The following is a 12,758-nucleotide window of genomic DNA, read 5'->3' on the forward strand; positions in this document are numbered from 1 at the left end:
TTGGAAGTTTTGTTTGGCCAGCTGCATTGGTAAAAGGCCACAGCTCTGGCATCTTTTCAACTGACTACAAATCATCTCGTGAAGCTCGATTGTCTTTCATTCCCATGATTGTCTTCTAGAGGAGCTCTCCCACATTCTTGAATATATGCATTGGATCCAGCAAATGGTTAATTAGTAGATCACCCCAGTACGGCACGTATGGAGAATGGACAAACGTTTCATTCCTGGAACAGGTTGCCGCTCATGTTGCTCCCATCGGCGACGGCACTCTTGTACATGCAAGGACAACATTCGATGCGACCAAGCTGACCTTTGCGCAAGTGATGGACATCTGGAAGATAATGGTGGTGGCCTTGATAAATTGTCTTTCGAAGAGAGGCAGAATAGCGCATATCCAAAGACTGCCCGCAAATTGGACATGCATTGTATCCCGAAGTTGTTAGCCCTGCATATATTAAAGCATGAATCAGGCCAAGGCAAAGTGCTTGCGAATAGCGAGAATTTGGTAAATCAAGAACCATTACCAGAAGATTCTCCGTATCCTGGCCAATCATGCATAGTCCACATAAGAAGTCCATGAATCCTTGCATGCTGTTGTCCTACTAATTCAACCGCGTCTGCTATGTCGATCCCATGCCATAACTCTTGAAGCTCGTCAACTAGTAGAGATAGATAAACATCCATGTTTTTTGCCTTGAACTTACCAGGTACAATCAAGCTTAATATCAAATGACCCTTCTTGATGGCAAGCCACGGCGGGAGGTTGTAAGTCCTTTTCTGCTTCCATCCTTGGCTCTATATTGGTCGGACCTTCACGCATAATCCTTTCTCTCTCTCTCTCTCTCTCTCTCTCTCTCTCTCTCTCTCTCTCTCTCTCTCTCTCTCTCTCTCTCTCTCTCTCTCTCTCTCTCTCTCTCAAATGTAGGTGCTATGTCGCAAAAATCCGTTCCGTAGGAGTCGTATCGTAAATTCTGTAAGGTTTCTTTAGCAAACTCTCCGTACTTGTGTACGTGCTCATTACATATCCTACGCTTGCGCAGGATTTGATACTTGTAGAGCGTGCACGAGCATGCAATCTTTTCCTCCATGTTAGTTGACGACGTTGCCATCTACAATGATTATGAATGTTGTTTTAATATATATACTCCTCACAATGTAAACTACCTCGCATTCTTTAGTCTTGCCCAATCTCCGTACACCTCGGTCCAGAGGTGTACGGAGATCTGGACCACCGGGTCAAAATCTCGTCTTTATTGGTCAAATCCTATATGGGTAGACACATGCGTGCACTCCCAGGTGTACATGGCAATGCACGTAGCAAGAAAAATCTCTTTGCCTCTTTTAGTTCCATAGTTTCTTCAACATCCAACGGCTACCCCCGTAGAAAAACGCAACCGGATTTGACCTACGGCTTGTGTATTTGGCATTTCTTCTATCTGTTTGACCTACGGCTTGCCATACGCGCTCTTGACATTTCCTAAAGACTACCTAATCGTCTACGAAAGGTTTCAGTAGGCATAGAATCCATTTCCGAAGTCCGTTTGCGTTTTTTCGTAGAAAAACACAATCGGATTTGACCTACGGCTTATGTATTTGACTTTTCTTCTGTTCGTTTAACCTACTGCTTGCCATACACGGCCTTGACATTGCCTTAAGACTACTTAATGGACTACCGATGGTTTTGATAGGCGTAGAATCATTTTTCGAAGTCCGTCTGCATTTTTCCATAGAAAAACGCAATCGGATTTGACCTACGGCTTGTGTATTTGACGTTCCTTCTATCCATTTGACCTACGGCTTGCCATACATGCTCTTGAAATTGCTTTAAGACTACCTAATGGACTACAGATGGTTTCTGTAGGCATAGAGGTCATTTCCGAAATCCGTTTGCGTTTTTCCGTAGAAAAACGCAAACGGATTTGACCTACGGCTTGTGTATTTGGCGTTAATTCAAACCCATTGATCTACGGCTTGCCATACACGGTCTTGACATTGCTTTAAGACTACTTAATGAACTACGGATAGTTTTGATAGGCATAGACGCCATTTCCGAAGTCCGTTTGCGTTTTTCCGTAGAAAAACTCAACCGGATTTGACCTATGGCTTGTCTATTTGGTGTTTCTTCTATCCGTTTCACCTACGGCTTTCTATACGCGCTTTTGAAATTTCTTTAAGAGTACCTAATGGACTACGGATGGTTTCAGTAGACATAGACGCCATTTCCGAAGTCTGTTTGCGTTTTTCCGTACAAAAACGCAACTGGATTTGACCTACGTCTGTGTATTTGGCATTAATTCAAACCCATTGACCTATGTCTTGCCATACATGCTTTTGACATTGCTTTAAAACTACTTAGTGAACTACGGATGGTTTCGGTAGGCATAGAAGCCATTTCCGAAGTCCGTTTGTGTTTTTCCGTAGAAAAACGCAACCGGATTTGACCTACGGCTTGTGTATTTGGCGTTTCTTCTATCCGTTTGACCTACGGCTTGTCATACGCGCTCTTGACATTGCCTAAAGACTACCTAATCATCTACAAATTGTTTCACTAGACGTAGATGCCATTTTCGAAGTCCTTTTGTGTTTTTTCGTACAAAAACGCAACCGAATTTGACCTATGGCTTGTGTATTTGGCGTTAATTCAAACCCATTGGCCTACGGCTTTCCATACACGCTCTTGACATTGCTTTAAGACTACTTAATGAACTACGGATGGTTTTGGTAGGCATAGAAGCCATTTTCGAAGTCCGTTTGCGTTTTTTCGTAGAAAAATGCAACCGGATTTGACCTACGGCTTGTGTATTGTTACCATATACATGTGGTAGTGATGTGTGTGAACACACTAGGACCGCCGGGGCATTTTTTCCCTCTTTAGGAGGTTTTTTCCCCCTTGCATCGTATATACGCCCATCACTCTAGGACTATCTATCTTTCCATTGCACACCAAGTAATACACTCTCTATTGTGTGCCTTGAGCTTCCTTCATCTTCTCCAAGCTGTGTGTGTTTCTCTGCAATCCTAATTCCAACAATTGGTATCAGAGCAGGTCACGTCCTCCCGGGCTTAGTCGCCAGCTGCTCGAGCACACGCCTGCTCACTTTCTCCGATTTCAGTGAGCTTTGGTGAGCGTTCGCAGGTTGACAACAATTTTGGGCAAGCTCGAAGAGCTTGGTCTGCTCAGAATTTTGATTTGGGCTCATTTCGGCCTCCGTTTCCACTACAAGCAGTACTGCATAGGCTATTTCGTCATTTTGTGCAGAATTTCTGTCAATGCCGTTTTCTGCATAACAGGTGCCTTATAGTCTTCTACGGTTTGTGCTATATAGCACAGGTTTTTCCCGCTATGTTTCTCCTATTTTCGGGCAATTTTCACATCAGGTGCAGCATTTACCATGGCTGACAACAACAACACAGATGTGTTCAAGATGTTTGCTGCTGAGGACAGGTTGGATGGGGACAACTACCCTATGTGGACTTATATGATGCAACATGTTCTTGTGTCAAAGGGTGTCTGGAACATTGTGCAAGGCATTGATGTACGTCCTGGTTCTGAGGATGTAGGCGATGTTGAGGATGTTGCAGGTCTTGCTGCAAGGATTGCAGCTATTAGAGTTGTTTTGCCTACGGCAGAACAAGCTCCTTGGGATGTTAAGGATGTGAAGGCTCATGCATTGATTGTGTTGTCTGTGAAGTGCACCATTGTTCCTCACATCCGTTCAGCAAAATCTGCAAAACAGGCTTGGGATATTCTAGCAGGTCTTTATGCAAGGCGCAATGAGGCTAAAATTGCTTTGCTGCGTAAAGAGCTGGAGTCAAAGATTATGCATGAGGAAGATGATATGGACACTTTCCTTGCTAGTGTCAAGGATATCAATGAGTAGCTTATTTCTGCAGGTGAAGTCATTTCAGATAGTTCCCTTGTGCAGACTGTTCTTGATGCCTTACCAGATTCCTACCAGACTTTTGCTAGTACTTGGAGACTTATGACCCAAGGAAATCCTGAAGTTGTCAAGTTTGATGCATTATGCACATTGCTGTTGCAAGAGTCACTTTCCAAAAAAAACAGGACTAGGCAGCGTGCAGTTGAACACGCTTTTATTGCTTCTCAAAGAAAGGGTGGTAACAATAATGCAGCCACTTCTTATGGTTCTGCTGCGAGTGGCAAAAATTCTGTTCCTAATGTTTCTACTGGCAGCACTTTGTCTGGAAATTCTGGTGATAAGGGCAAAAAGAAGATGCGTTGCCATTATTGTAAAGCCAATGATCACTTGATCAAGTCGTGTCCTAAGTTGAAGGCCAAAGAGGCTAAGAAGAAAGAGGGTGGTTCCACTGCAAATGCTGGTTCCACTACAAATGCAACCATTGTTGAGTCTTCTGTGAAAGGAGACTGTGTTGCTGATGTTGATGCAGAATGGGCGTTTAGCGCAGAGTGCACTTACAATCTTGCTGTCCATGATGCATGCTTGTCAGTTGCTGCAGATTCACATGTGTGGTATTTTGACAGTGGTGCTACAAAGCACATTACCTCACATAGTGAATTGTTTACCTCTCTCGAGTCTGTCCCTCATGGGAATTCAGTCACTTGTGCCAACAATGCCTCTTATCCAGTTCATGGAGTTGGAAAGATTGTGCTCACTGCTGCTAATGGCAGTTCCTTTACACTTGTTGATGCACTTTATGTACCTGGGATCAAGAAGAATCTCTTGTTTGTATCCACACTTGCTAGACTTGGACTTGTAGTCAAATTTGTGGATGACAGATGTACAGTTCATGATCTCAATTTTGGTGATGAAATTGTTGCATCTGGCCTTTTGTGCCGTGGGCTGTATAAGCTTACTTTGTATGACAAGTGTGGACAAAATTTTGCAAATGCTGTTGCAGATTCAAGGGCTATTTCAGATGCAAAACTTTGGCATGCACGTTTTGGTCATCTGAATTTTGCCAGTTTGCTGCGTTTGCAGAAATCTGATATGGTTGCTTCTTTGCCGCCTCTTGAAGCACCTATCAAACATGTTTGTGAAGGCTGTATTTTGGGTAAGATGCAGTGTTCTAAATTTCCAAAGGATGGTTCAGTTCGGGCCACATGCAGGTTGCAGCTTGTACGTAGTGATTTTTGTGGGCCCATGCAAACTCCGTCCTTGGGCAATTACCTGTACTTCGTGACATTCATAGATGATTACTCCAGGCATGCATGGGTATTTCCGCTTAAGAGAAGTCCGAAGTTTTTATGTGCTTCAAACAATTTCTGACTATGGCTGAAAATGTCTCGAAATGTACTATGGGCACCCTCCGTTCCGATCGAGGGGGGGAGTATATGTCTCATGAATTTAATGCATTTATGGCTAGTCGTGGGATAAAACACCAATGTACAGTGCCTTATACACCTCAGCAAAATGGTGTTGCTGAGAGGAAAAACAGGTCATTGACGAAAATGGCACGATGTATGGTCAAAAGTCAAGCTTTGCCGCATTCTTTTTGGCTTGAGGCCATTATGTGTGCCACTTATGTACTTAACAGGTGTCCTACGAAAGCTTTGTAGTCTATTACTCCATATGAAGCATGGCATCATAGAAAACCTTCTATTGAGCACATGCGTGTTTTTGGTTGTTTGGCATATGCTTTGGTGCCACAAGTGCAGCGCAGAAAATTGGATGATAAGGCTGTCAAATGTATTTTTGTTGGTTATAGTGCTGAAAGCAAAGGTTACAGGTTGTATCATCCGCAAACAAAACGTATTCTGGTTTCTCGGGATGTAGTGTTTGTGGAAGATTCTGTTCAGCCCTTGTTGTCATGTACTAGAGACAGTAATGTAAGCTCACAGGACATTTATGACACTTTGTTGTCTCTTTTCAGTGGTGGAAATACGAATGTAAGTTCCAATGAGAAAAATATACAGCCTATGGGGGTTTCTGAAAATGTTCTAGATCAGCCTATTACTGATGTAGATGTACATGATGTACTTGATGAGGAAAGGGCAAAAAATGAGCAGGCTAGAGGTATGCCAAAATGGCTGGTGCACACTTTGCGTGACAGTAAATTGTATGCACCTTTGTCTAGTCGTACTCGTTCAGGCTCTCTCCATGCATCTTATGCATCATATTGTTATGCTTTGGCTGTGTCTAGCTTACATGATGTTGAGGAGCCTCTGACTTTTGATGAAGCACAAAATTCAAAAAATTGGATGGCTGCCATGCAATCAGAATATGATGCACTTATAGAAAATGACACATGGACTTTATGTGATTTGCCTCCTGGCAAAAAGGCCATTGATACGAAGTGGGTTTACAAGTTGAAACGCAAGCTGGATGGTGAGATCGATCGCCATAAGGCTCGACTTGTTGCAAAGGGTTATGCACAACAAAAAGGCATAGATTATGAAGAGACTTTTGCTCCCACTTGTCGTATGACTACTGTGCGTTTTCTATGTGCATTGGCAGCTCATTTTGGTTGGGATGTACATCAATCAGACATTGTTACTGCTTTCTTGAATGGTGACATATTTGAGGAAGTTTATGTAATGCAACCTGGCGGTTTTGTCATAAAAGGACAAGAGGAAAAAGTGTGCAAATGCAACAAGGCTTTGTATGGGTTGAAGCAATATCCTCGTGCTTGGTATGAGAAAGCTCACACTCATTTGTTCAAACAAGGCTTTCGTAATAGTCCAACAGAAAGCACATTGTATGTAAAGCGTGAGGGTGATGTACTTCTCATTGTGGTTCTTTATGTTGATGATTTGCTGATCACGGGACCAAATGAGAGACATATTGCTGAATTTAAGGCTGATTTGAATGCTACTTTCAAGATGAAAGATTTGGGGCTGTTGCATCATTATTTGGGTATACAGTTTAAGCAGTGTGATGGTGGTATTGCCTTGTGTCAGAAAAATTACATAGAGACGTTGCTATGTAAGTTTGGACTTGAGGATTGCAAACCTATTGCCACTCCCATGGAAACAAGTTTGAAGTTGACTCTACATGATGCTAGTGATCCTGCTGATGTCACTCTTTACCAAACTGCTGTTGGCTACCTCATTTATGTATGCAACACGAGGTTGGATATTCAGTTTGCAGTCTCACAGGTCAACAGATTTATGCATAGCCCAAGGTCTAAGCATTGGCAGGCTGTCAAGAGGATTTTCCGCTACCTTAGTGGCACTTTACATCTTGGCTTGTTTTATCCCAAGGGGGGATCATTGCCGCTAGACTTACATGCTTTTTCGGACTCAGATTGGGCTGGTTGTTTTGACACGTGAGTGTCCACAAGTGGTTTTTGTTTCATGCTTGGCAGTTCATGTATATCATGGTTGAGCAAGAAGAAACCTACTGTGGCCACTTCGAGTTGTGAGGCTGAGTACAGGGCAGTCTTCACAGCTACGGTTGAGTGTTTATGGCTCAGACGCCTTATGGATGATTTGGGTGTTGGACAGGACACTGCCAACACTATCTACACTGACAGTCAGAGCGCATTGGCAGTTGCGAGGAACCCAGTTTTTCATGCTCGCACTATGTCAGAGAGAGGCTCTCAGCAGAAGAGATCAGCTTGGCTTATGTGCCAACACAGGACAACCTTGCAGATCTTTTCACAAAGGCATTGTCTCGTGAGAAGCTTGAAGCTTTCCGCAAAGCTTTGGGCTTACTCCCCTTTGTGGACTGATCCTGTCCTCAGCGCATGGCACTTCCCTTTACTCATGTTCCAGCTCTCGTTCACCGCATCACTCCAGGGGGGATTTATTACCATATACATGTGGTAGTGATGTGTGTGAGCACACTAGGACCGCCGGGGCATTTTTTCCCTCTTTAGGAGGTTTTTTCCCCCTTGCATCGTATATATGCCCATCACTCTAGGGCTATCTATCTTTCCATTGCACACCAAGTAATACACTCTCTATTGTATGCCTTGAGCTTCCTTCGTCTTCTCCAAGCTGTGTGTGTTTCTTTGCAACCCTAATTCCAACATGTATTTGGCGTTTCTTCTATCTGTTTGACCTACGGCTTGCCATATGCGCTCTTGACATTGCTTTAAGACTACCTAATGGACTATGGATGGTTTCAATAGGTATAGAAGTCATTTCCGAAGTCCGTTTGCGTTTTTCCGTAGAAAAACGCAATCGTACACTACAAGAGGCTATTCATATTAGCGACGCTCAAAAAAAAAAATCATGGCGTCGCTATGAGCGTCGCTATAAGCGTCTCAAATTTACAAGTAAATTTGCGACGCTCATAGCGACGCCCGCTGGGCTAAAAAAAATAACAGAGAGCGCCCAAAAACTCAGATCTCAGATCTGAGTTTTTCGGCGCCCTCAAGCAAGGAGCAGGTAACGCTCTCCCCCTCTCTCTCTCTCTCTCTCTCTCTCTCTCTCTCTCTCTTTCTTCTCCACACACACACACACACACACACACACACACACACGAGGAGAGGAAGGAGAGCCAGGTATGCTCCTTCCCTCTCCTCACTCTCATGTTCCCTTCCCCTCTTTCTCTCTCCCTCTCTCTCTCTCTCTCTCTCTCTCACACACACACACACACACACACATAGTGTTTTTGAGAGAGAGAGAGAGAGAGAGAGAGAGAAAGAGTACAAACATAAACAAAAACGCACACACACATACATAAACAAAGAATGCACACACACATTGAGAGAGAAAAAGAGAGAGAGAGAGCATGCATAAACAAAAAACGCACACATTGAGAGAGGAAAAGAGAGAGAGAACATGCATAAACAAAAAACCGAACATTGAGAGAGGAAAAGAGAGAGAAAACATGCATAAACAAAAAAACACACACACATTGAGAGAGAAAGAGAGAGAAATTAATTTAACGTCGTAGGAAACTAATTAAAATTAAAAGACCTAAAGATCTAGCCGACGAGGAGTTGAACTCAAGACCTATTATTCAAGAGGGAAATGGCATAACCAATCCATCATACTTGGCATGGGTGATAGAAAGGTTATACCATTTATCTCTTTTTATTGGCACACACATCCACACACGCGCACACACACAAGAAGAAGAGAATTATAACGTCGTAGGAAACTATCCTAAAAGACGTTAAAGATTAGGTTAGATGTAGACTTACGTTAAATTAGATTTAGGTTTATTTAAGTTAAATTAGATTAGATTTAGGTTTATTTTTAGTTAGATTTACGTTTATTTACGCTAGATTTAGATTTTCGTTATATTAGATTAGATTTAGGTCTCCATAGACTGCGATGCCTGCATGAAGCAGGTGAAGAAAGCCCTCAATGGAATATAGGGTATTGCTGCTTCACTCATGGTGGGTCCGTCGATCCAAAAGTACTGGTGAAATGTCTTCAGAAGATAGGGAAGAAGGTGGATCTTCAGGGCGGCAAGAGTCACTACATCCCCGACAATGACCATCTAGACAACCTCTAGTCATTCAACAGCAACTTCGAAGTTAGTAACAAGAGCAAGAACGGTCCAAAGGGCCAATTGCTGTCGTCAGATGTGGATGGAGATGAGGCAGCGTCACCGCCGGAAGTTAACTCTCACATCTTTAGTGATGAGAATGCCAACTCTTGCCGAGTTATGTGAAAACTTATGTGTTAAATCGGTTTTAAGGTTCTTATAATCCCTGTTAGTTTAGTTCTTTGTTTTTAATATAACATAATTTACGTTAGATTTAGATTTATGTTATATTAGATTAGACTTAGGTTTATTTAGGTTTACCCCCCCACACGCACACACACACACACAAGAAGAAGAGAGTTTTAACGTCGTAGGAAACTATCCCAAAAGACGTTAAAGATTAGGTTAGATGTAGACTTACGTTAAATTAGATTTAGGTTTATTTTTAGTTAGATTTACGTTTATTTAGATTTACGCTTATTTACGTTAGATCGAGTCCACGCTAGAATTACTTACGGTTTAGGGTTTAGAGTTAGACGAATAGTGAAAAGATCTACTGTGAAAAGATGTTAAGATGCTCTGAAGTGCTACAGCTAGAGAAGAGGCAAAGGGGTTTTGTCCACTACATGCAGTATCATGTAGACGTGGGTCTGTAGATTTCTTGTACCCACAAATATAGGTATTGACCAATAAAGACGAGATTATAACCCGGTGGTTCTGATCTCCGTGCACCTCTAGACCGAGGTGTGCGGGGATTGGACATGACTAGAGAATGTGAGGTAGAGAGAGAGAGAGAGAGAGAGAGAGAGAGAGAGAGAGAAGACGAAGAATGCCAATAGAATATTAAATTTGTTGTCCAGGTTATAAGATTTTTATCCTCATTATGAGTAGTGACGAGGATGTGGGACCGTCCAACCGAAACACCTATCTCTCAACGAGGGTCTTATGTCCTTGTAATCAATGCAAGCATGCTGTGCGACGGAGAAGACGCATTTCTTTGCAGCACGTTCGCGAATTTGGCGAGTTCGATCCATCTATTATAGATCGAGTTGTTGCTAATTATAACTCGTCGGACTCTGACGCTGGCCAACAAGCAGCAATCTTGCAACCCAATAGACGTGTTCGCAGGCGCTTTGGTCAAGCAGCATCTGTGAGGCCACAAGATGTAGCCTCTGATAGCTCGGGGGATGATCATGCAGAGCACATTCCCAACGAGGCAATGTTTGAGCCCGAGATTGATGAAATGATTGAGACGATCATGGATTCAGAAAGGCTTATCTATGATGATATGAAAAGTGAAGCCGATACGCCATTGTATAATGGAGCACGTATGTCTAGATTGAAAGCACTCCTGGTTCTTCTCAACATGCAGGCAAAGTTTGGATGGAGTGACACTAGCGTCACAGCGCTTTTCAGGTGATCTATTACAAATAGTTTACTTTAATAAAACTCTAAATGTATAATGATCTGATAGATTTTTACACGACTGTATCGTATTTTTATGTTGTGTAGATTGCTTAAAGAGCACATACTACCAGCTGACAATGTGATGCCAGATTCCCGAGATGAAGCAAGAAAGATTTTGCGAAACTTGGGGATGGATTACAATTCTATCCACGCTTGTCCTAATGACTGCATTCTTTTCAGAGGGGAATACATAGACATGGAGAAGTGTCTGAAATGTGATTCCGAAAGATATCGAGTAGATCTCCACGGGACAAAAATTCCACAAAAGGTTTTGCGACATTTTCCTCTGCTTCCTCGCATCAAGCATTTTTTTGAATGTAAGTCCATGGCCGCCCTAGCATCATGGCATGAGGAGAATAAATCTTCGGATGGTGTGCTACGAATTCCTGCAGATTGCGTAGCCTAGAAACATATAGATGGAACATGGTCGGATTTTGCCAAGGAAGCTCGAAATTTGCGCTTAGGCCTGGCTATGGATGGCGTAAATCCATTTGGTCAAAGATCAACATCTTACAGTGTATGGCCCGTTGTCATCGTCAACTACAACATTACCCCGTGGTTGACTACGAAGAAGGGGCACCTATGGCTAATCTTGATTGTGCCAGGGCGATATAAAGTGGAGAATATGGATGTCTATCTTCGTCCACTATTGGAAGAGCTACAACAATTGTGGATTGGCATAGAGGTGGTGGATATGAGCCGACACACAGGACGACGGAATGCTTTGATCAGAGGCATTCTAATGTGGACCATGCATGACTATCCCGGGCTAACAGAATGCTCATGTGATCTATTGACACTCCTCACTCAGACACTGTAAATCTTGTTTTTTCCCATAGTTGATCTATTATCATGTGTATACATGCAGGGCTTCAAACAAGCGGATACAGAGCATGTGTCACATGTGGAACTAGACTGAATGCACGTAGGGCGCCCTCACTGAAGAAGCAAGTCTACGAAGGTCATCAAGCGTATCTTCCAGAGAATCATGTGTTACGTGACGGCTTTTTGGGAAGAGAGCCACCAAGGATGTCTGCACAAGCATGGTTAGAGCAGAAGGAGATGTGCGATGACGGATTGCCTCCAGGGATGAAGAGACTATCTCTATGGTACGAGTTACCATACTGGACCCGACTCATGATCAATCACTTGCTCGATCCAATGCACATATTCAAGAATGTGGGTAATCTACTATGGGACCATCTGACCGGCAAGAAAGATACTTTGGGAGCCAGAGTTGACCTTAGAAATGTGGATCGTATGGAGCAATATTGGCCGCAAACAGCGTCTGATGGATCGATAAAACTCCCTAAAGCACCATGGATTTTCATAGGAGCCCAAGAACGCAAAGTAAAAGAGACCATTCGATCTTTGCGGACCCCCACTGGCGTAATGCACTCGCTCCGAACGTGTTTTACTAAAGAAGGAAAGCTTACCGGTTTGAAGTCACACGATTGGCATAAAATGTGCCCGCCCCCACACCAGCCACAACATCGCCATCTATGCCAGGTTTTGCGCGGCTGACTGTTCCTAGCAGCTACACACCTCTACCTACTCTGCCAAGAGCCACCCCACTCGACACTCCTCGCTTCGGGGCCCAGACGCCGGTGGAGACACCTGGCGCCCGTACCCCCATCGACACGCCGCTAGAGACCCCTGCCGGGACACCCAGGTTCACGCGTCACCGGCCAGAGGGCTTGCCTTACTCCGTCGACTTCAGCGGCGGCATCATCATGGATGATGACGGCAAGAAGGTGATCTCGCGCATGCGTGGTCTTTGCTCTCAACTGTTTAGACACTACATACTAAACAAATGGAGTGAAGTACCAAGTGATTTAGAAAACAGAGTCATCAGCATACTTCATGATGAGTTTCCCGTTCCAACACGGGATCAGCGCTTCAATGAAGACCTGATGAAGATTCGAA

The sequence above is a fragment of the Adiantum capillus-veneris genome, chromosome 13 (genome assembly GCF_014529385.1).
Source record: "Adiantum capillus-veneris isolate H3 chromosome 13, ASM1452938v2, whole genome shotgun sequence".
NCBI classification, from domain to species: Eukaryota; Viridiplantae; Streptophyta; class Polypodiopsida; order Polypodiales; family Pteridaceae; genus Adiantum; species Adiantum capillus-veneris.